Below are 23,144 nucleotides of genomic sequence, written 5' to 3'. Positions count from 1 at the left end.
AAATAGTGCCCTCTCGCAGGGGCACTGCTGGGGCTCCTTCTAAATGTGAAGCGAGCAGTCAAAGGGGGATGGGAGCGGGCATTAAAGCGCTTTTGAATTTTGGAAAAAATATGTGAAGGTCTCTGGGAAAGGATGCCTAAAGCTCCATCACCTCCCCGCGGCCGGGGGTCTGTCTGCCCCGGCGCAGCCGTTTGTTTGCTCCGCGCTGGAACCGGAGTGTGACCAAAAGAAAGGGAGAGAAGGTCCCGGTGGTATCTTGGTCTCGGTCCCCGGGGCCGGTCAGGCGGCAGCGGCGGCTCCGCTCCTCATCCTCCGCCAGGTGGCGCCGCAGCCCCAGCGCTGCCCGCCCGGCCCCGGCCCCGCCGAGCGCAGCCCCCGGGGCCCTAAACCGGAGCCCCCGGGGGTCTTACACCGGGGTCGGGGGGACTGCGGGGGGGGGGGACAGCCCACTGCCGGCATCCTCCGTCTCTGAGAACTGTCCTGAAGGTCTTCAGATATAGAGTTTTATAGCGAAATATCGAATATATATCTATAGGTATCGTTTGTCTTAATGGAGCAGCAGGAATGATAATTTATCCATAATAATAAATAATTTATATTTGTAATTTTTTTCACCCCCATCTGCGTTAAAAAGCTTTCCCCCTTAGGACATTTTTTCTGGTTGCTGTTGAGTGGACTAGGTTCTGCCACCTGCTTGGTGCGGGGCAGAAGTGAGTAGTGTCACATCACACCCAGCTGTCCCTCCGGCCTGGTGGGAACAGCTTTGTTCCACCCAGCACAACGCATTTACTGGAGATAAAACCATGAATGCTTGTTTTCACCCCAGTTGTCCCCTTTATAGATTCATCAAGTATGCTTATTGCAGGCTTTTTGGTCTATCTGTCTTGGAGAGGCAGCTGGGTGTGACAGTAGTGTCCCAAGCCCTGGGAGTAGCTGTATGTGCTTTGGAGAGGCAGCTCCAAATGTCTGTAAATCTATCATTGGCTCCATGGCTTTGCTAAAGAAATGTTATACATTTGAAGTTCTCAAATTCCTCTACTGAGCTGATAGTGTTTTATTATTGCTGCAATTCAGCTCTAGTCTGTTGGGCATGGGGTTCTCTTTTCTTTTTTCTTTTTTTTTTATTTATTTTGATTTATTTTTATTTCTTTGTTGTTGTTGTTGTTGTTACCATTGTTCTGGTTTTGTGTGTATGTGGTTGTTTTTTCTTTTTTTTTTATTTTTATTTTTTTTTTTTTTTTAAGGGACAGTGGAAGAGCATGGTCCTATTAAAAATAAACATCAAAGTGCAAAGGCCAGATCTTTCTTATGATAATCATTATAATATGATAATCAGAATTGCATTGATAAGCGTACATGCAAGTAACACGTGGAGCTATACAAACCAGGTTAAAGTACAACCCCTAGTGAGAGTGGTGCTGTGTACATTTGGCAATGTCATCAAACCCTAAGTGTTCATACTTGTATCCAAATATAGTAAAGCCAGTTGAAAATAATGTTTATATTTTAATTAAACTGCAGAAAGGCAAGAGAATTTCAACATAACTATAGGTAGCAATCTCACCTGTGAATGGTGAGAAATCTATTTATTCAGTGGAAATAAATTTGTTCTATGAGAATGGAATTTTGTATTAAAAGAGATAATTTTTGGCTTACACTGAGTTATTTTTCTTTCCTTGTGTAGGAAACTTCCTTTTCCTTGTGTACTGGGAATTCACTGGAATCATTTGGGGATAGTTGCCTCTGGAAATATTGACAATACTTAACTGTGATAGTTAATGTATATTATGATGACTTCTATTTTGCTATTTCATTGTGTTGAGATGAGGCTGAGTGGGTGGTAGCATTACTTTCCACTGCAGGAAACAAAAGTGGATCCATCATCTCTGATCTGTGACGGGTGACTATTTACATGCTGTGACCTGGGTCGCTCCTAATTAATAGGGATTATTCTCTTAATCAGCAGTATTCTTGATAGCATTAATAATATTGGGAAGGAACCAAATAAAGTCAATGATCCACATTCACATTGGAGCTGTTTGATGGGATAATATTTCAAATAAATAAATACATTTTTTTTAGCTTATTTCATTATTGTATAAGTAGCTGGTATTAGCTTCAGCAATTCAGCATGAGGCAGTGCTCAGAACCTTTGTGTAAATCTTTCACCATGTGCTTGGTTTATCCATTCATTGTTTATACCGAAATTCTTCCTACAGGTGGAAAAGAAACAAGTCCAGGTAAGTCCCAGTCCTAGCTGATAATGACTGCATACATGAGAATAGATAGTGATGGTGCTTGGTGCTATTTTGTACTTCCCTGATATTGTCATAGATGCAAAAATAATATTTTACCTGGGTTAAACGATTTGCTTGAGGCTTGGACAATGCTTTATGGATCTCTGGATTGCATCAATAGTGATTTTAATTTTTATGGTATAAATAATAATCTGACTTCCAGAATACTTGCCATCTCTGAAAGTCTCACAGCACACCAGGAACTGGACTGCTCTAGTTGGGTGAATACTACAGAGAGGTTGTTTATTGTTAGATTCAGTGGATGTGAGTTAAGCTGTGGTAACTCAAGATGTTGTCAGAGACCTTTCCAGAAAAACAAAACAAAACAACAAAAAATAACACTTTTGTGCATATCATCATGCTGATTTGGTTTTAAGCAAGAAATGTGCACTTATGGCCAACTTGTTTTCTCTGTTATAAACATTTAGAGCAACATGACAGACAGGTCTCTACAAAATATCAGTATGCAATGTTCTACATTTCTGAAACACAAGTATGCAAGCAGCAACTCATGAGTGCTATGCTACTTCTACTTTAGTCATATTTCAAATGAAGTTGAACTGTTCACATGAACGATGTGTGATGAACTGGCTTTATGTATTACAGAAATGTTCACGTGAATAAGGTGTGCAGAATCTGGCCCTAAGTTTGGAAGTTCACTGGTTATCTATATTACTCAGCCCTAGAATATGACTTCTGGCAATGGTTCAGCCACTTAGATGCGAACTTGTTCCAGAACTGCACTTCTTCCAAAGGCATTTCCTTTTACAACATGGATTTACATACATTCAGAAATCAGACTGCTGCACATTGCATATTCCTGTTTTATGAGTTTTCTTAGACTTGGTTCTAAATCTGACTTCCTCATATCTGAGTTTCACAATGAATTTATGCATGGATTATACAATACAAAACAATTGTTTCCATGGGAGAAATGGGGAATAAATTTACCCAATATGTAGTTTCATAATTTCTTCATACTAACAACATCTCTTTGTACAAAATATGCTATTTTTAATACTTTATAAAGCTGATATGAGTGGGAATACATTTTTTTTCCCACCTCTTGAAAAAAGATTCTGTTTTAATCTGGCAAACACAGCTAAATCCCAATTCAAAGCCTGTTCCTCTTAGTGGAAGAAGTGGAATGTGCTTGGAACAAACTCTTGTGTGAGCACGGACTAAAGGCCAAATCCTGCTCTTGTTGAAGCCAGTTATGAAATATCACATTACCGCTCAGTTTTAGTCAACAGACTCAAATGAAGAGCAAAGCCACATCTCAGAAAATTGCAACCTATATTATGTGGATTCAAGTATATCAAGACAAGCTCTCCATGTTACTAGAAAAAGAATTTGTTACCATTCTAGTAAATTTCTTGATTGACCTCATTCACAAATTAACCCATCCGTAGCACTTTTTTTATTCTAAAATAAGAGGATTTGCATGCACACAAATATCAGTGTGTCTCAGTAGATTCAAGAAATGTGGAAATTGGTAGAGTTTAGATCTAATGTCATAGGTAGCTATGTATTATAGCTACATACACCATGATTATTTATATAACAGTTGCAAATTATTTGGAAATATCTCATCAGTATTACCTTATTTAAAAACAAGAATATTTACAGACACCAACAATTGTGTTTCATATTGTTTTTTTAAATGTCTTTTGTTTGATCCTTGTAGCTTCCCACTTCTTTTAAAATTCCATACTTCTATTTTTGTTTAGGATTTTTGGAGGAGGTTGGGGTTTACTGACAAACCCATTGGCTTTGGGTGCATCTGGTGATACATGATGCTCACCAGAGAGGTGCTGGGGTGAAACATTGTAGGTTATCTTTGATCACTGTGAAAGTATTTGGAAACAGTCCCCTGTGGTGGGATTTTCTCTTTTAAAACTTTCAATATTGTGGTGGTTTTCAGAACACTGTCAGGTTGTTCATTTTTTGGAAAAATGATGGGAGAAGACTCAAAGGAACCAAGCCACTTGCATTGCTATAGAAACTCCCTGTCTGACAGTTGTACTGGGTAGTCTCTGCAGAGTGGATGCTGCATCAGTCTTTATATTTTGAATGTTAAGGATGCTAATTGTAAGTGTGGTATTGGGAAGATGGATGCATATGCAATACTAAGACGTTTGGTGCCTTAAAAAGAATAGATAATAATAGAGAGTATAGCACAATGTAAAATATGAATAGCTCAGTCATATGCCATGTACTGAACACATCATGGATTGAATGCCCATTTACTTTTTCTAACATCTTTATTTTTTGTACTAGAATTTTCTAAATTTCTCAAGAATATCCTATATGTTCTATGAATTCTGGAGAAATGTTTTAGGTTAGCTAAGGGTCAAATCTCTCAGAAGCTGGAAATTCAAACAGATGCCACCAGCAGTGGAGGAGAATTCCTGTCCATGACAAGTGGCATGGAAGCTGGGGATGTTGTTGCAGCACTGTGCCAGGAAGGGCAGCTCTCTGCAGTGATGCAGATTATGCAGTAGGACTTGAATAAGTATTCATCCAGGGGGTGTTGAGTTGTGATGAGTCACTATTGAACTGGCATAGACCTGGAAAATGCTGCTGGTTGTGGTGGCACGGATAATCCTTCTGCTGATGGTGGCACCATTGCCAGTGGGGAATCCTGTAAGAGCAATTGCCCGCAAAAAAAGGGTTGTAGTCTTTGTCCCACAGTGATCATCTTATCTAATGCTAATGACTTTGCCCCAAGTATTAAAGTGATATCAGTACACTGATTATGGGAAAATGTTTTTTTCTTGCTTTGTCCACTTTACTATGCTTTTCTTGAGACAAGAGCTGTTTTGTATGTTGAGGAATTTAGGAAGGCATTTGTTGTTATTTTTCTCAGAACATACTTGTTTAAAATGAAATCAGTCTCTCATGGTTGTAACTGTCCTAAACCGAGATGAGTTTTCTAGAAAGCTATGTAAAACTTTGGTTTTGTTCTTGCTCTCTTAGTTACTATATGCATAAATATTTATATATTTTATATTTTATATATAATGACCTTTATCTGAATAATCCTTGAACTGAAGTCTGTCATTGAACTTCGGAGGCTTTGGCTTTGGAAATCAAGGTTAATTACAGTTTTGTTGCTGTTGTTTCATCACTGTTTGGTTTGGTTTTATTCAGAGTATCACTAAAGAGCGGAATACATTGCAGTGGGAAAGTTGTCACCACAGAACACTTTTTAATAGGACTTTCAAGTCCAATTCTTTCTTTTCATCTCCTTTTCTTTGGAGAATGAAGGAGCTGTGCTCCTAAGAGCGCAGGAGTTGCCACTTAGGCTGAGTTGAAATGTGCTCATGCTGCTGTGTCCTCTCATTCCTGAGAATGCCCAGAATGATCAGGCTCAAAGGAAGGTGTAAGAAACTCCCATTAGTAAGATTACAGGGTCAGATGTGGCCATCTAATCTTCTCCACCATTAACTCTCACCCTGCACAATCAGGTACCTGGAGGTCTCTCGCAACTGCAGGCACCGCTCCTGTGTTGCACAGAGAGCAGGGCAGTGATGAGCACTTAGAAAAATCATGGTGTAGTGTTTCTGTGAAAAATGAACGTTAAAAAAATGGGCATTGGTAATGGACATTGGTCGTTTAAAAGTTTGTGTTCTTCAGAAGATTCATCCAGGATTTCTCTGGTGCAGTTAAAATGCCATGCAAGAGCACAGCTGATCACTTTTTGTAACAGCACTGCTGAAAAAATATCTATAACTAATGCATTCTTCTTCATTAGCAAACATCATTTCTTGTGGCATCACTTCTGTTATGTTTTCTTGCAGTGACCCAAAAACCTGGCTGCTTTGGAAACTGGATAGTATTGGCAATCAAAGAATATATGGCAAGTAAAGATATTTTTCAGATCCAGTTTATATCAGTATTTTCTTCAAAGAAAGGGCAAGTCGTAGCTACTGGGTCCTTGTTCTGCAGCCTTCATTGATTAAGGCAAAGAGTCAGTCATTATTCAATGTGTTTAATTATCCCCTTCAGTTTTAAGCCAACAAAGCAAGAAAGGTGGATGTACCTAATTTATGTATGTACGTATTCCTCCTGTGAGCAATGAGGGGGCACAGTGCTAGAGCCAGCAATGCCGATGGAAGGAATGGCATTATTAACTATGGCTGGGTTAAGCTGTGACAAGTGGGACCTGTGCCAAGGCTAATGATGCAAATGGCACTGCAAAGTCAAGCATCTTGCTGTGTTAGAAACAGTCAATAACAACATACAATTCCTGTTGAAACGTCTCTGTTAGAACAGGTAAACAAATATCCCATAAAATCCATTTTTATTTTATTTTTTTCCCCCCACATTTGGCCCAAGTTCTCGAGCAGCATCCAGATTTGTTGGCATTCTCAACATTGCTTTTACCTATCTGCATGCACAGATAATCATTTGGCTGATGATAAGTTTTAACGCCTCACTTTGCACATTGAACATGTGCACAAAATGGAGTCCAGTTGAAAATATGGTTATCTTTGTTGGGTTTTTCTGTAGAGTGATGTTTTGCACCTCAAGACTTCATTCTGTAAGATGTATCGACCGGATTGCCTACCTGTAACTCAGCTTTGTAAGCAGCCTCCCGAGGTTAGCCACGGTGGTATTACATGCCTTGTGCTTTGCCAGCCCCTACAAGCCAGCCAAAGTCTGTTAAAGCCTTCAGAGCACAAAACACTGATAAGATGGATCACTAACAGGTATGCATCAGGGATAATGCAAAGGTGTTCCATGTACAACAACCTAAAATTAGCTGCTGTTGACTCAAAGCAGTAGTAACTGCCTCCTATGTTACCTCTGCTGGAACAGAGTGGCTAATGTATGTAAGGGAAATAATGATATTGAGTATGTACATTATATACATATATACCATATATATGTATGTATATGTGTATATGCTAGCATGTAGAAGTCATTTCTTGAAAAGTTCTGGGAAATTCAGGCATATGGCTTGTTTTGGACTGTTATAAAAAAATGAACATTCTGGTGATAAAGCTAAAAATGTATACATTAGGACCTACATTCTTAATGTAGGTCAGTGGAGGCACTTCTCAGACATATTAGTGTTTTGGACACTTAATCTTAGCAGCATATTGCATCTCCTGGAATAGGTTAGCAGAGGCAATGCAGGAGAAATTGCTGCATCTGAAGTCATTCAGAAATATTGCCAAGTTTCTCAGGAACCAGAATTGCAGGATAATGAGTATTATATTTAATTTGTGATGGAAAGGCAACCGTGGGGAGTTCAGCGGAGGCAACTCAGATCATCTCGGCTCTGTGGGGGAGGGAGAATTTATAACTATAGCTAGCTAAAAAGAAGAAAGCTGTCTGTGTATTTGTGTGTATATATATATTTATATATATGTATATACAAATCTGTGTATGTGTAGATAACACTGTGTGTATATATGTATGTATGTATATGCCCATAATGTATAATATGTGTATCTATATATATGTATACATTTATATAAATTTATATTTCTCTATATAAATAGTCATGCAACTATGGAAAATAACATTTCACCGGTGTGTCCTTTTCTTTAAAACCCAACAAGAAGCTTATCCCATTAACATCATATTGCACAAAGTTCTTGTTATCATTTACACATAGATAGGAGTGTTGCTCTGTAGCTGAGCACCAGCCTGGAAGGTTTTTACTGCTCCAGAGGACTCCAAGCAAGTCATTAGCTATTCCACAGCTGTTCTTCATATGTGAAATAAAGCAGTGGCCAAAGAGACTCAGGGGCTGCTTTTAAAAGTGAAGGAAGATGGGGGTGTTTGACTGTTTATGCTTTGGAAATCCCTGTCATGCTTTGTGGAGTTTTGATGGTGAAATACCCTCAGTAGTGATTACTTTGGTTGCTGTTAATGTCCCAGCTAATGGTAACGGCTTCTGAACAGAGGGAAAAAGATGAATTTCCTGCTCTAAAGTAAGTGATCTGGAGTCTGATTACTTTGACTAGATGATGTATGGATTTCCATTTAGGGTTAGGGTGTTAGGCGGTAAATCAAGAATCTTAGCTCGGTGAGCTTCTAGTTCAGGATATCTCTTTTATGTTATAATTGATTTTAAATAATTTCACTTCATCATCAGAGTAAGCTATACCTTAATTCATTACAAGCTCAAAGAATTTCTCAACTGGAAAGCCATTTATATCAGGGTGAATTTTGCACTTGGCTTCAGTGGGGTTAAATCAGCTCAGAGTGTTTCATTAAGCACAGCACTGACATTAAAACAGTCTTGTAGTTGTGCAACTATTAACCAAAAGTGTAATTTTGTAATAAAAGTGAGCCTAAAAATGATTTGCTAGTTATGTATTCTATGATAATAGCATCTTTCCATCAAAGAGACCTTTAGGCAGTTGCAGGGGTTTTGGTTCTGTGCAGCTGACTGCTGCTCCCTGATTTGAGCTGCACGTATTGCCCTCCCCCAGCATCCCCTCAGCCAAATGGTGGTTAGTCACAGAACTGCCATGTGCCTTGTGCTGGTGTGAATGTAGGTCATGGGGATGCGGCGCTGTCCTCACGGTGGGGGCTCTAGCACAACACAGCCTATTCGTGTCCCACTGGGACTGTGCACGGGGCTGGGGCCATGGCAGGGCACAAGCTTTCTGCCTCGTGCACCAAATGCTCTCATGATTCTGAGAGTGGCATGGGTCTGTCGTGCTGCCAATCTGCCATCGTCTGCAGACTGCAATGTGATTAGAAAAAAGAAAGGGGAGAATGGATTATTTCTTCTTAAATCATTTGCTTCCTCTAAGGCAGAAGGCAAACAAACAAGAAATAATCACAGAACTGAAAACAAATACCTGGTGGTTTAAAATATATGATATGGAATGAAATGTTTCTTTTAAGCTTCTTGATTATACTGTGCCTTCTTATTTACACTAGAGGAAATAAGCACCTTTACAGGAAAGTGCTTCCCAATCTCTTTTGCATAAATGCTGTAGTGGAACTTTATGTAATATATAGCTGCCTCTTCAAAAAAGTCATTTCCATATAAATGTTATTTTTTTTCAATGCAGAAAATATGCTGAATCCATATACTATCATCTGGTTAAAGCAATCCTTTTGCTGTTTTTGTGATTTCAGCATATTTTCCTGAATGAAGAAAACTAGAAGGGGAGCAGAAAAATTGATCACATTTTAATTAACTCATGGAGGCCTTATGGCAGGCTAACCATTTGAATACGGTGTCTCTTGGACACCCACAGGCACATCATCTTCAAATGGCTTTTTTTTTTTTTTGAAACCTGCTCCTGCCCTTCTGTCTTGAAAGAAAAAGAAAAAAGATCAGAGAAACACAAATTCCTTGTGATTTTCCTTTGCCAAATCTTGTTTAAACCATTCCTTGAAGTAATTAGGTAACAAGGGCAGTGGCACTCTACTAGAATACATGATGGGGGGGATTAGGCTCCTGCAATTTGTGTCTCAAAGGCACGTACCAAAGGATAACTACCTGTTGTAAAACACTTAATGGCTGAGCAGCTCTGGTGTTGAGTACCAATGTTAACAAAAAAGAACTGCAGTGGGGGGGAAATGGACAATATAATGTTAGGTGTGCCTCTTTGGATACAGCAGCTGATCTGGTGAAGCTACAGTTGTGATGGTTATAAAGGTAGGCAATGAGCACAGACAGCAGCTGTCAAGGAAACTACAGCAGTTTTATGGCCAGGACAGAACTCAGAGATACTCTCATTATGACTATTGCCGGTGTTTAGACAAGGATGTGCTGCTTATTTTTCACAAGGTCTCTCCTGAGCCATGAGGAACTCCATTCTTTTTCCACTGAAAAGTATCTGGTTTTAAGTGGAAGGAAAATCTTCAAACTAATTTTTTTAATGATTATTCGATATGTGGAAAAAAATTAAAAGCATTTACTTGAATATTGATACCAACCAAAATCTTTTAAACATTGTTTTCATCTTAAAAAAAATTTATTTTTATTTTTACTTTAGCTTAGGAAAACCCCTTTTTGAAGCATTGAGAAGCTTTCTGAAAATCATACCAATTTAGAAGAAAACACTATAGAATAGAAAAAAAATAGAAGTAGAGTTAAACTTAAGAGCATTTTTTCCTTTATTAGTACTAACAGCACCAACTTCTATGTACTTTGATTCATGTAAAATTTGTTTATAGGGAAGAAAAAGTACCCAGCTGGTATTATGGAGGAAAAATCATTGTCAGGCACATAAATGTGTGTTTTTTTTTGTGCTCAAAAACTTTGTCTATCTTTGATTTCTTTCTAATAAAATATATCATGCATTCTATCTTTTAGTTACTTATTCCTTTAAGGAAGAAATAAAAGAAATAAGGGAATCAAGTATTGAAGGAAAGCATATCTTGTGGCTTAGTATTTTACTGTGGCTTAGAGTCAAGAAACCGAGTTTCCATTGCCAAGAAATGTGGGTGTAATCAACAGGGGCTTGTGAATCCATAATCCTTTTGAATATCAGGCAATTTACTGACTTCTCACATTATTACCAATGTAAACTACAACTGAGTTCATAATCTGTTTTTGTCAGTCTTGTCATTACAAAAAGTAGTAGTTCTGGGAAGATTAAAGAGTAGGAGTAGTAGAATCTCAGCAAAATTGCAGTTACTTCATTTTTCAAGTGATATACAACTCTTAGACTAAAGGTTATGCCATCTTTAGCCACGTTAATGTAGTAATGATAAAATCAAGTGACCAAATTGCACAGGGAAAAAACATTCTAATGTTGCTTTAGTTGGCTTGCTAACATTCATCTGTATATGGGCAGCCCCTTTACTGCTCAGACCAGCTAACACCAGAAATAAGAATTTTTCTCAAATGTTTTGTTCAGCATCTACAATCCTGAGTAATAGACCTTGAACAGATTTTCAATTGCTTATTTGTGCCTGCAACACACACAAAATCTGTTACAGGCTTAAAACCTATATGTGCATAGGACAGGCATGGCAGCATAACATACGTATACAAATGAACGCTTGTTAGCACAGTCCTGGTCTTAGCCTGCTCAAGATAGCCCCTGTGAAAACAAAGAACATACTGTGGCATTTGCCTGTGTGCCTAAATGATAAAAGAATTAATATTGCTAAGCTGATTTTTAGCACCTATAATTAACATGCTTGGAGTGGGTGGACTTTACATTTGCCTGTTTCTTTTCACAGCTAAAACAGGGAAAAAGAAAAACTTGAAATGATGATCCTCTGCAAAGTGTCTTCCAAATTTCCTAGTGCTGTGGTAGGCTGGGTAGAGAGAGCCCAAAGAGGAAGCTGTGAACCTAAAAGCCTTCAGGTGAAAAGTTGCTTGCATTTTTGCTTCTGATGGAGTATAGTTCATTTTGTTTAGTCTTCTCTGAATATCTTGACCTTGTTCTTTTCAGCAATATCCCAAACCTTCTGCAGTCAGCCACTGTTCACTGCAGTAGAGCAGCATTCAGGTGTAGGAGTTGGACTCGATGACCCTTGTGGGTCCCTTCCAACTTGGGATATTTTATGATTCTAGGTGCTCACAGTGGCACACAGAATGCGTGTGGTAAAAGTGTTATTTTGAAGTGAACCTGCTGAGTTTAAGATGCAATCTGAATTTGGAAGGTGAAATTCCCATCAGATAGGAAAAAATAAATACTTGCAGACCTGATCTGACATGTTAGGGAGTTACTGGAAATATTCCCACAATCTTATTGACTTCAGAGGACCAGGCCCCCATTAAACCAGCCATAACAATAATTTAGAAATTTAAATCTTTATACCCATAGTCTTTGTCAATGTAAACATCACAAAGAAATTCTTATATCTAGTGAATGAAAGTGCCAGAAGCATGAATCAAGAGAAAAAAGACTGACATTGGAAAGAAGTTGGACACAGGATGGTGGTTAAGCAGTATACAGCATACAGCGGAGACTGAAGGGACAGGCACAAGGTAAGTAGTGAAGATGCAGCCCACTTTGACTGAGATGATTTCTCGAATTCTAGAAGGGGGAGTTATTGGCAAAATACAGAGTCACTGCAGACAGTAGTTGGAGCAGGTCCAAAGAATAGAAATGCTCCCTGAGTCACTCAGGGCCAACTAAATGAGCACAGTAAGTTGATTGCAAAAAATTAGAATGCTGTAATTCAGAATTTAAAGGTAACTAAGTATTGTATATTTGGCAGGAGAGGGCATCTAGCTTCTTCAAGGAAAAGCCAGTAATATTTTAAGCCTCTTAGCTTCTCTTCTGTTGAAGTGACTGGTGAATAACTGAGAGCTGAAATCCAATTGGTGGCCTGTGTGATGTTGATGGCTGGTGTCATTGAAGTACTTCTACAATATTCTTTGAGTAAGAAAGTGGGAGCTCAATGCAGGCTCTTAAAGACTATTGTACATGTAATGTAAAGACATGTAATTAAAAAAAAAAAAGTACCATTTGCTGTCTGCCCCAGAATGTTTCCTGTAGCCTGGACATGCATATAACAGAGCAAAAAGATTGCAGTTCATTGTGTTTGTGAGAGCTGGTATGTCCAAAACCTTCAAGCAAGCTTTTCAGAGGAGGCTATAAATTACTTTTCTGAGGCTGTATCAATAACAAGTTGTTTTTTTTTTTTTTTTTAGAAAGTTTAATTTGAGAAAAGTGCCAAAGTGGATTAAATACAGGCTCAAGAAGGTCAAGAAAGGGAAACTACTACTAGACAGGAGAGTTCCGAAAAAAAATACACTATTCTGTTTCTATTAATTTTGTGGTTTTTATAAACTCAGCAAAGATGTATTATATCTTCAGTAACAAACTTGGCTGGTGGCCTTATTTTGGAGGATGGCAGAGAATATAAAAAATATTTTCAAAGTAATGTGTATAGATGGGATTTGATACCTCTAGATGATTCTTGTATGCATTGCAAAGACAAAGGTAACAGGCTGACAATACAAAAACTAAGATCAGAAGCCAAGATGTTTAAATATTTAATTTCAAAAATGTTAATATTTTAAATTTTGCAGGGTGACTAGGACTTTTAATGGACAACTTGGTAGACTTTTCTGATTATCTATCTTCTAAAGATCTTGAAGTGTGACCTATCATCACAAGTCATTAAAGTTAGTTTTGAAAACTAAGATCAGAAGTCATATCTAAGCTGACCAAGTGTCACAGCTGAAATATAGATTATGAGGGTGGGTTGGGTTGAATTAAGGAGAGATCTTGCTTGTAGAAGATGTTACTTTCCCAGTGGATACAGTAACTGCAACAGCAAGTGTTGAAAACATCAAAACTCACTGAAATTGTTTGTTTGTTTTTTTTTTTTTAAAAATCACATAATTATGTAAATAAAAATAAAAATAGATGAGTGCTTTTTTTGAGTCACTCATGTAAGTGAGGAGATGGTAACTGGGTCCTCCTGCCTTCTTCCCAGCCCTTGATACTGATTTCTTGTATGGATTTAGATAAATCTTTTAATATTTTCTTTGTAGTTTACCTCCCTGTAGAACTCTTATCTCTGTACCATGAAGGCATAGGGGAAATATACAATGCTGCTGTCTGTGTTGAGAACTATTTATAATACACTATAGACTTAGCTAAATGTTTGCAATGAAATCCCCAAATACACAAACCTTAGACTCATTGTGCACTTGCTGAAAGGTTAGCACTGGGGAAGATGTGGGCAATATTTTTATCGAGTACTGATAAACACTGTAAGCAGCCATGGAGAAGTCACACACAGGTATTTTCACTTTCCGCTGACCTTTTCTGTGGCATAGGAAATAAATAATGCCAATGTTGGGCACTGGCACAGCTCTATCTATAAAGAGGAGGTTCCCAATGGACTTCAGAAAATCTCAAACTGCAGGATCAGCCCTTGAGTTTCTATAGATTCATGTGAATGAATTTAAAGCAGATTTTAAATACAGTGTTTTTCAGAAGTTAAAAAGAAGGTTTTTAGTTCTGGTTTAAGAGTGGAAATTGATTCCTGTGGTTTCTACTGTTCAGAAACACTGTGAGGTTCCTTGCTATGTCAGACACATTATGGAGAGAGGATATTTCATTCTGCAGTGGTTTGTATCCCATGTACCTTAGTACAAGAGGGCACCCAAAAAGAAAAGATCAGGTTCTTCCTCCAGCTTGGGTTTGAAAAGGCAGTTAAAGAGAATGTTGAGGCTGCCATCATACTCACCCTTTTTCATAATGCCAGCCTCTGAATCTGGTTAATAACTGCCATGGATGGAGACATCTTGTTCATATTCACCAATGTCCCTGTTTTCATTGGATTAATCAGCTCGGATTACCTGATGCTTCTTCTGAATAGCTTTAATGGAGTGAAGACAGTAAATGATTTTATCTAGACTGAGCTCTTATAATTTATTCTAATGGAAGTATCAAAACAAATTTATTATAGTGTTTTACCTTGAGTTTGTCTTTGTAGCAGTAGCAAGAAGTTGGGTGTGTGCAAAGAACCTGAGAGCGTTAGTCCCCAGTCCCTGATACAGAGACTTATTGGTGTGCCTCACTGCTGGTAGTCTCGGCAACCTCTGTATCCCTCTGTAATTTTAGCTCAATGTCATGTTTATTGAGACACTACATATTTCACATTAAATGTTATTTACTGTAACTCTGTTCGTAAACGACTGACAGCATTATTGGGAACTGTCCTTTGCATGCCTTATATCAAATACGGATGCAGATCACATTTACAGCTCAAAATACATGCAATGTAGATTCATAAATTATAGAAGAAACAACACAAAGTAATGAGAGATGTGTCGTCTTTAGTTTCTCATTTGAGAGGCAGCAGTATGGCACAGGAGATTTATTTACTATCCCAGCAACTGGCTTTCTTGTAGGCAATAGCTCATCACTTTAGCCTGCACATAGGAATAAAGATGTTTTGCAAGAAGTAAAACAATAAGATAGCAGTCCACCAGTAAAGACAGCAAGGAAGAAGATGGAGGTTTCTATTCAAAAGTGTGCTGCAGGCCACAGTGAGCAGAAATTTAAAAAGGGAAGATATTTTTTGGAAACACTCAGCCTGTCTTTAGTGGTTTAAAATAATGTCTGTGTGTTCAAGTGCAATAGTCAGAGATGAAAAAATTCCTGTTCCTCAGCCTAATATTAAATTAGCGAGGAACTGATTCCTTTCCACCTTGGGTGAAAATCATATTTGGGCCAAAGCTTCAGCATTAGCTTTGCCACCTATGAGCCATCCTATGGAATGTATCGGTGAAGCAATGTTCTTGAGGTGCCCAAGAGAGGAGCGAGCATGGGCTCCTGCAGTGCAAAGGGATGAGGAGCATGGCAGGCAGCAGCAGCAGTGCACATACAGATCTGTAGGGCAGCCTGGTAGGACTGCTATGGATTGTCTTTGTGGCAGTATCATAGAAACTACTGTACGTCTGCATTAGCCAGACTGAGTAGATTATAGCCCTCTAAGCTAAGGCAAATGCATATAGGCAGGGAATACTGACAAAACTGCATGCAACATGCATGTCTAGAGGCCAAACTTAATCGTCAGTTAACATGGACGTAGGCAGCAGTGTTAGTACACACTGAATTTAATTAGGCTAGAAGGTATTGTGGTTAATCCTGTTCTATTTTTAATATTTTGTACAAGTAAATTTGAGCTGAAGATTGCAGAATAGTTCTTCAAAAGGGAAAAAAAATATGTGATGTGTTGCCTGGTTTCGTGTTTATTTCAGACACAATAACCACTTAACAGTAGGGTTACAAGCAGAAAGACATTCTTCAGATTATTGCTTTTCTAGGGCAATGTTTCTTGCATGATTTTGTGTGGGCACATCCCTGTGGACACACAATGCCCCAGCACAGCAGGGTCTGCCTACTGCAGAGCAATTCAACAAGATACAAGAAGGATCCTTTCGATGAAATACATTTCTTTACAGCCAGTAAAAGAGTTTGTTACATTCAGAAATGAACTGAAATGATTTTCTGCTGGAGTCACCTACCATTTTACCATATTGTGCCAGATCTTGCATGTTACTGATGAAAAAATAAATATTTACGAAAGTTATGTAGGCAAAGAATGCTCAAAGTTGCTGGCTGTGTTTTAAAAGCTTGCAATCCTAAATGTCAGGGTTCTATTGGTTTTTGCCTTTTGTAATAATATCTAGTTTTATTCAATAGAATTTCCCATCTGCAGGGTTAGGAAACCTCAGTAGATGTCGATTTATATGTGATCTGTATATCCAATGAGGGGAGCTACACAGTCAAACAACTATAAGACTGATGCTCTCTTGCTCATGAATCTTGTATTACAGTGACTACATGCAAAGCAAAGAGAAGTGCATAGAAGTTTACAAAATAGGGGTTAATAGAAAGTTTATGCTTTTGTTAGTTTTTATAAGAGTTTATAATAATTGAGAGAACTTGATTAACTGAAATATCAAAAATATTAAAGCTTTTAAGAAAATAATATTCAGATTAACCTTACAGAGTATTTTGGAAGCATTTGGATGCTTTAAATAACCGTATAAATTGTTGGATGTCACAATTTCTTGCATTATTAATAAAAGTAGCAGCTTTGCATCTTCCAGTTTTAATTATTTCTCTAAATATCTGCAGGAAATAGAAGTATAAAATAGCAAGCATTTAAAAACACTGTGTAAGCATCTTTTGGAGAATATGCCTATAAAATGAGTCATGCTTATATTTACAGTTTTATTATTGATTTTCAAATCATAAAATGAGCACAAGATTAGAAAATGGCTAAATCATGGTAGTTACCATGGGGTCAAGATTACGAGTCAGTAGTATCTTGCTACACAAGAGTTTCCACTACTATCAATAGATAACTCTTGTTAATTGATAGACTCTTGAAAATAAACTGAGTGAATACATGAAGATCGCATGATATTTCACAAAAAGAAGCCACACAAAGACAGATCATTTTTGGCAGCATTGAAGCAGTTTTCAATCATTTAAAAAGTTATTAACTTCTTAAAATTCACTCATATATATATGTGTCAACTACACGCACACACACACGTGTGTGTATATATAAAATCATAATTTTGTAGATGTCCTCAGGAACTCTAAAGTTGGACTTACAAATATTTTCCAGAACAATCAAACTTGGTTAAAAATCTAATTTGGCTCATAGTGACTTCAGAACCAAATTCTGCTCATCTTCCCCTTCTAAGGTTGTCACTGTTTCATGAAGTCCCTTACTGGCTATGTTGTCCAATGAAAAATACTGCAGAGTACTGATGAAATTTTGTGCAGTTGTTCTTTAGGACCAGACTGTAGGAACTCTACTTTAATTGGAGAGATGTACTTAAAGTAGTTTCATTATTTGCTAAATATCCTAACAGGAAAGTAAATCTAATTCCTTTTAAGACAGGCATACTGCATCTCCTTACACACTTCTCTACACTGAATCACACATTTTACAATGTAATTTTAATATAATCAATATAACATCAATATCAGTTGTTTTTTTTTTTTTTTTTTTTTTTTTTTTTTGCAGTGATGTAGCAGAGTGACTTCCCCAAAACACCACCATAACAAGCTGAAATATTTTGGTGTTAATTTTCAGAAGATATGTCTGATGGTATTGAGCTGTCAGAAGAAACAAGTGTGCAGTCTTGGTTTATAAACAAGCATTTGTTACATGAAAGCTCACTACATTTATATCCTTGTATTGCTGTTTAACATTTTTCCTTGGAAATCAAAATACATTCAACTGTGTTTAACAAGAAATATGTATGAGTTGGAAGGAAACCTACTCCCCCACTTGGTAATTATTCTGAGGAAACTGTATACTTAACCTTCTCTCTATGCTCTTTCTCTTGAGATAGTATTTGTGTACAGAAAAACATGAACCCTTTCTCAACTTTGTGTTTTACAAATTTTATCACTGGTGGAACTAATTGCAGATCTCAGGTTTTCAGTGGAGGTCACCCCTCCATAGTTCCTGATCATTCTTTTTTTATTACTGTTTTTATTTTGTTCTGGGGACTTCATATATTTTCCAGAATATATGATGTAAAGGCTTACTTTATTATGAACTAAAGGTCAAAAACGTGAAAATTTCCAACTACATTTTTCCCCAATAAAAATGTATGAATTCAACACTGTAGCGAGTGAATCAAAAGAGCACAGCTCTACACAGTTATAATAATACCAGAGGCTCTTTTTTTTCAATCTTCACGTTGAAATTGAGTGTTATGAGGAAAGGATTTTTTTCTCCTTTCCTGTCTTAAGCAAATGATACCCCAAAAGCTCCAGTGCTTATGTAAGAAAAGAATGCATAGAATGTGATAGAAAGCAGTTCTTAAAAAGTGGTTTTAAAACAAAACTGAGATCTGACAGAGATCCAGTCACGTGGATTTCAATGCATTTATAGGAAATATCTTGATATAGAAATAAATAAATCTGTATTTAAGTACAAATAATCATTTTTTTTTTAAATCTCTCAGTTTTAAGTAGGACACAAGAACAAAACTAAATAGCTGTGAGATCCTAAAGCATGAATGGTAATATTTCACTTAAACAGTCCATTAATGGAGAATTTGAGCAAGTACAAATGGATTGAGATTGGGGTCCATCTGGAACTTTTTCAGTCGCAGGGATAACTTCTTGGCTACCCCAACTAGGCACAAGAAAGCACTAAGCCTGAGATATTTTTAGTTTCCAGGCCACAATTTCAGACTGAAGATCTGAATCTGCAGAGGGAATAGTAAAAGCAGGCAGTGAAATCCTTCAAAAATTGAATCTCTGCTGTCTCAGAGAGGGCTGTTGTCTGAAATGCTTCCTGACTTTATATAGCTTTTGTTGAAAACAGTCCTGCTGTGTAGGAAAGAAACATGGTAGTGGTCTTTCTGATTTAGGACAATTGCTGCGTGATTCTTCTAAGACACGTGTTGCCAAAAATTCAATATGTTTTTACCCTTTATCTTTTCAATCAGATGATGTCATATATGTTTACTTGAAAAGTCTAATCCTTTTTGTAATGACAACTTTTTTCTTATGTATACTAGATCCAACTCTATGCATTTTGTATCAATTACTTTATTCATTCTGGCAGGGGCAAACATCTCTAATAGGTATTGAAGATTATGGTAATTAACATAATAGATCTCCAGCAAGGTTGTTAACTACACTGCATGTTCTTTTCTGAACGGTAAAAGTATCCTGCAGGATGGAACTAGCTCATCACTTGAAGCACTAGCTGACCAAGCAGCATCTTGTTAAATTAATGGAAATGACTTGGAAACCTTAGGCAACAGAGTGTGTTTACATTAAGTGCTTACACTCTCATCGTTATTTGGTGCTAACTGATGCCTTTTGGTAGCAATTATGCAGGGTAAAGGTCAGAACAGCACAGGGAAAGAACTGTCCCTGCCTTTTCAAAACCAGCTGTCCCAAGGCAGGATTCAGAAATCTCCCAGTACTGTGGGTCTTCAATGTACAAATGCCAAATCTCTGCCTGATGGGCTACTGCAAAACAGCAGAAATGTTTTTTCTTTGAAAAAATCTGTTTTGTTCAAGTAGTTTCAAGAGAAACACTTCCTTATATTTTCTTTTTTTTTTTTTTAAATGCTATTTGCTTTGAATCAATATGCTTGCGCAGTTTCCCTGCAGCAGGTACAGCCTGTTGGGAGGGGTCCTGTGGGGCAGGCTCTGACTGCACATGGAGCAGTTCAGCTGCACGAGGCACCTATAAATTTGATGTGCTGATTTTGTCTCACCCTTAGGAAGCCAACTGGTCTTCCTCCCATTTTACTGTGAGAGGAAGAAAGGGACTGGAAAGCAGCAGCTAAAGAAAAGCTCCATCAATGCTGCAAGTTCAGGGGCAGGTCACTCACTCGCGGAGCAGAAGCAGTGCCAGCAGGTGTGATACCGCTGAGTGTGGCTGCTCCCTGGGTGGGGAAAAGCAGCTTCCTGAAAGCTGTCTGACACCTGAAAGCTCCGATATGAACAGCAGGAGCTGAAAGTAGGAGAAATGTCTGAATCCTTACCTGGAACAAGTAGCAAATCTGAAGACAAGGAGGATACTACCTCTTAGTGCAAGAGGATGGTGACAGAGGAGAGGTTAGTGACGTATCTCTTTCAGTCTAGCATTACATGAGGACATACATGTATCTGACACCAGGTTGTTTCTGTAAAGACTAAGCTGCAGCAGTAAGACCCTGGTCACAGAAAGAAGTGACAGCAGCTCTGAAGATCAAGAAGCTCCATGCAGCACTGTCCATGAGAAATGGCGCTGTGGGCTGGTGGCAGCACCACTTACTTCCTCACCTTCCCAGAAAGAGTGGATATATAAGCACAAGTCACCAAAATGCATTAGGGAGAATCCTACTTGTGATTTTTATGGAAGTCACAGCCTCCAGTGGCTGGCAAGTCCCAGCCTGTAAATGGAGAAAATTTTTGGGAGTATCTCCTGATGGAAATAAATTTTTCATTCAAGACAAAGGCATAGTCATTTGAAAGGTATTGCATGATCACAGTGTGATCACTGAGAGATTAGGTACAACTGGCTTTGTCTTGCTATTGCCAGCATAATTTTTTTATGATACCCTCTTATCTCTTTCTTTTATGACATACAGGCACTAAGCATACTTTTGAAACTCAGAGAAAAATTTATGTTGACGTTGTACATATATTATCAAAATGATCTCTGACCAATTATTAATTACTGTGAAGTAATGAGAATTATGCAAAAATTTAGGTTGGGTGGGAACTTTAAAGGTACAAGTCTCTCTGAAAGCAGAGCTTTCTTCAGGGATATGTGAAATGGGAGGATGTGCCAGCAGGCAGAGAAGGCAGTGAGCACCTCAGGTTTCTGTGTCCTGTGCTAGGTCTTCTGCTCTATTTCGTCTGCACATCAAAAATAATAGTTTTTATGCTTTGAGGATTTTTTTTTATCATTTGGATTCCATGGCCCTGATTATTATTTTGATGTTATGAAAAATTAAATAGCTTTATAACTCTTTCAGTTCCTCAGTTTGTTAGATAATCATGATTAAAAGAAAACAAAATATTCTCCCATTTACTGATAAAGGGGCAACATTTTAAGAATGAACTGGCAACGTGCACATATGTGACTATTTCTGACAAACCTGTCAGGTATAATTTTTAACTTGTTTCTAAGAAACTTTAATATATTAGATTTCCAATTTAAATTCAGCAGATTTTACTCCCCCTCCCACCCACCCCCCCTTTTTTTTTTTCAAATGTCATCCAAACAATTGACTAGGTCAGATAAATTTTTAATGTAAATACTACTGTCCTTTCTCTTTTTTTTTTTCTTTGTTTAAACAACAAGATTTAGAGGTAAGGATACACACAATATATATTTCCTCTTTTTTAAAGGTCTTTCATAATCTGTGTAACGTTAGTCTGTTTTTATTCCTTATCCTATTCATCTTTTTTTTCATAGCTGGCCACCTCTCTTCCTAGAGGGCTGGAAAGAATATCCAACTCTTCCTCTCCATTGAGACTGATAGCAAAACATGGATGTGTTTAAACCTCTGCAATGCATGCTGCACATCTGATCACAATCATATCAGCTTGGGTAAATCCCTCACTATCTTTGCCATCAGTGGAAACCTTCCCCCAACGCAGTGTTTGAACTGGTTTGAAAGGCTAATGGAGATTCAGCTTACTTTAATTTTTTTCATATTTGTAATCCAAATCAGAATTCAAGTTCTGCCTAGTGAATGGGAAGGTTGTGCAATTATTTGTTTCTGTTGGACTATGCAATAGATTTTTCTCCTTTGAAGCTCTCATGTATTTGCAGTTGTAGAGCCAAAACTCTACCATATATAGCAAGCCTATATTCACAATGATGGTATACCTGTTCCTCTGTTGTCTTCTATGTAATTAGGATTATCCTTGAATTTTACTTGCTTCACTATAACACCTCTCCTTGGATTTTCTTCACGCAACCTGCCTTTCACACACACCTGAATCTGACAGTTTGAATCTGGAGATTTTGAGTTGAGAGCATAGTAACTTACAGATCATGATGTTTGTTTGACCCATACTAATCATCTGTTATGTTTTCCTCAGGAAGCTCACTTCAGTCAAGACAGACAGGAAACATTGAAGGCTTTTGCTGCTATACTTCAATAAAATACTTTCAAATTGATTTTGTTGTTGTAGTTATTGTTGTTGCAAGAGGATTGTTTCAAGAGAGATAACAAGTTAAAAAAAAAAAAATAATAATAATGGTCAAGTGTTTAGCTTCCTGGGGTGAAAACATTAAAAGCTGATGTATATTTTTGTGTTAATAACAGGTACAAGAAGCACTGTTGACTGTACTTTCTGTACCAAATAAAATCTTAAAAATAAATCACAAGAACAGAAGAAAACATAATATGATTTTCTATAACAGAAATAAAAACTTTTTTTCTTCTCTGTCGAGTCACTTGAAAGTGTGACTTAGAGTGGAGGATGTGGAGGGTGGTTTTTTGTTTGTGTGTTTGTTTCTGCTTTCTTGTGCAAAATGAGTGCAACTGCTATTTCATTCTGACTAAACCATAACAACAAAGGAAAGAATATTTGTCCAAGTAGGGACTGGACCATATTTGAACTGAGAAATGACAGGATCTCTGTTTTGGATGACTATCCCACTGAGGCCCAAAGCAGGATATAGCCCTCACAGTCAACACCATTTAGCTGAAAGTGTTGGCATGCCGTTCATCTTCCTTTCGATGAAATCAAGTGGCAAAGGGAGTGATGGTGTGGATTCTATCCCTGAAAACAAAAGTAGTAGAGCTGACAGCACAGAACTAGCAGACAAACACAGAAAATGTACAGTGAAACATATTTGAAATAGCCAATGTCATTGTGTGTATATACTGATAATTTTTCTTTCAAAACTCAGTTGCTTTTTCACCTCTTGTGCAAAACCTGCTGC

General features: G+C 37.7%; 1 protein-coding gene across 5 annotated transcripts in view; it reads left to right on the top strand.

Annotated features, from left to right (window-relative positions):
- Positions 1 to 22,373, top strand: part of SLITRK3 (SLIT and NTRK like family member 3) — a 28,888-nt gene extending 6,515 nt beyond the window's left edge. For 2 of the 5 annotated variants that reach the window (XR_011099328.1, XR_011099327.1), the window contains 3 exons: positions 6,101 to 8,245; positions 21,663 to 21,797; positions 22,295 to 22,373. The gene's annotated coding sequence lies outside the window, so the exon portion shown is untranslated. Of the gene's footprint in view, positions 1 to 6,100; positions 8,246 to 11,468; positions 11,596 to 12,100; positions 12,744 to 19,944; positions 20,315 to 21,662; positions 21,798 to 22,294 lie in introns of those variants that run through there. The other 3 variants (XR_011099329.1, XR_011099330.1, XR_011099331.1) reach the window with 3 other exon arrangements.
- The last annotated feature ends 771 nt before the right edge of the window (positions 22,374 to 23,144 follow it).

This window comes from Anas acuta, chromosome 9 (assembly GCF_963932015.1).
Source record: "Anas acuta chromosome 9, bAnaAcu1.1, whole genome shotgun sequence".
Classification (NCBI taxonomy): Eukaryota; Metazoa; Chordata; class Aves; order Anseriformes; family Anatidae; genus Anas; species Anas acuta.
The sequence above is the reverse complement of the archived record's forward strand: the minus strand, read 5'-3'. Positions and strand labels throughout refer to the sequence as shown.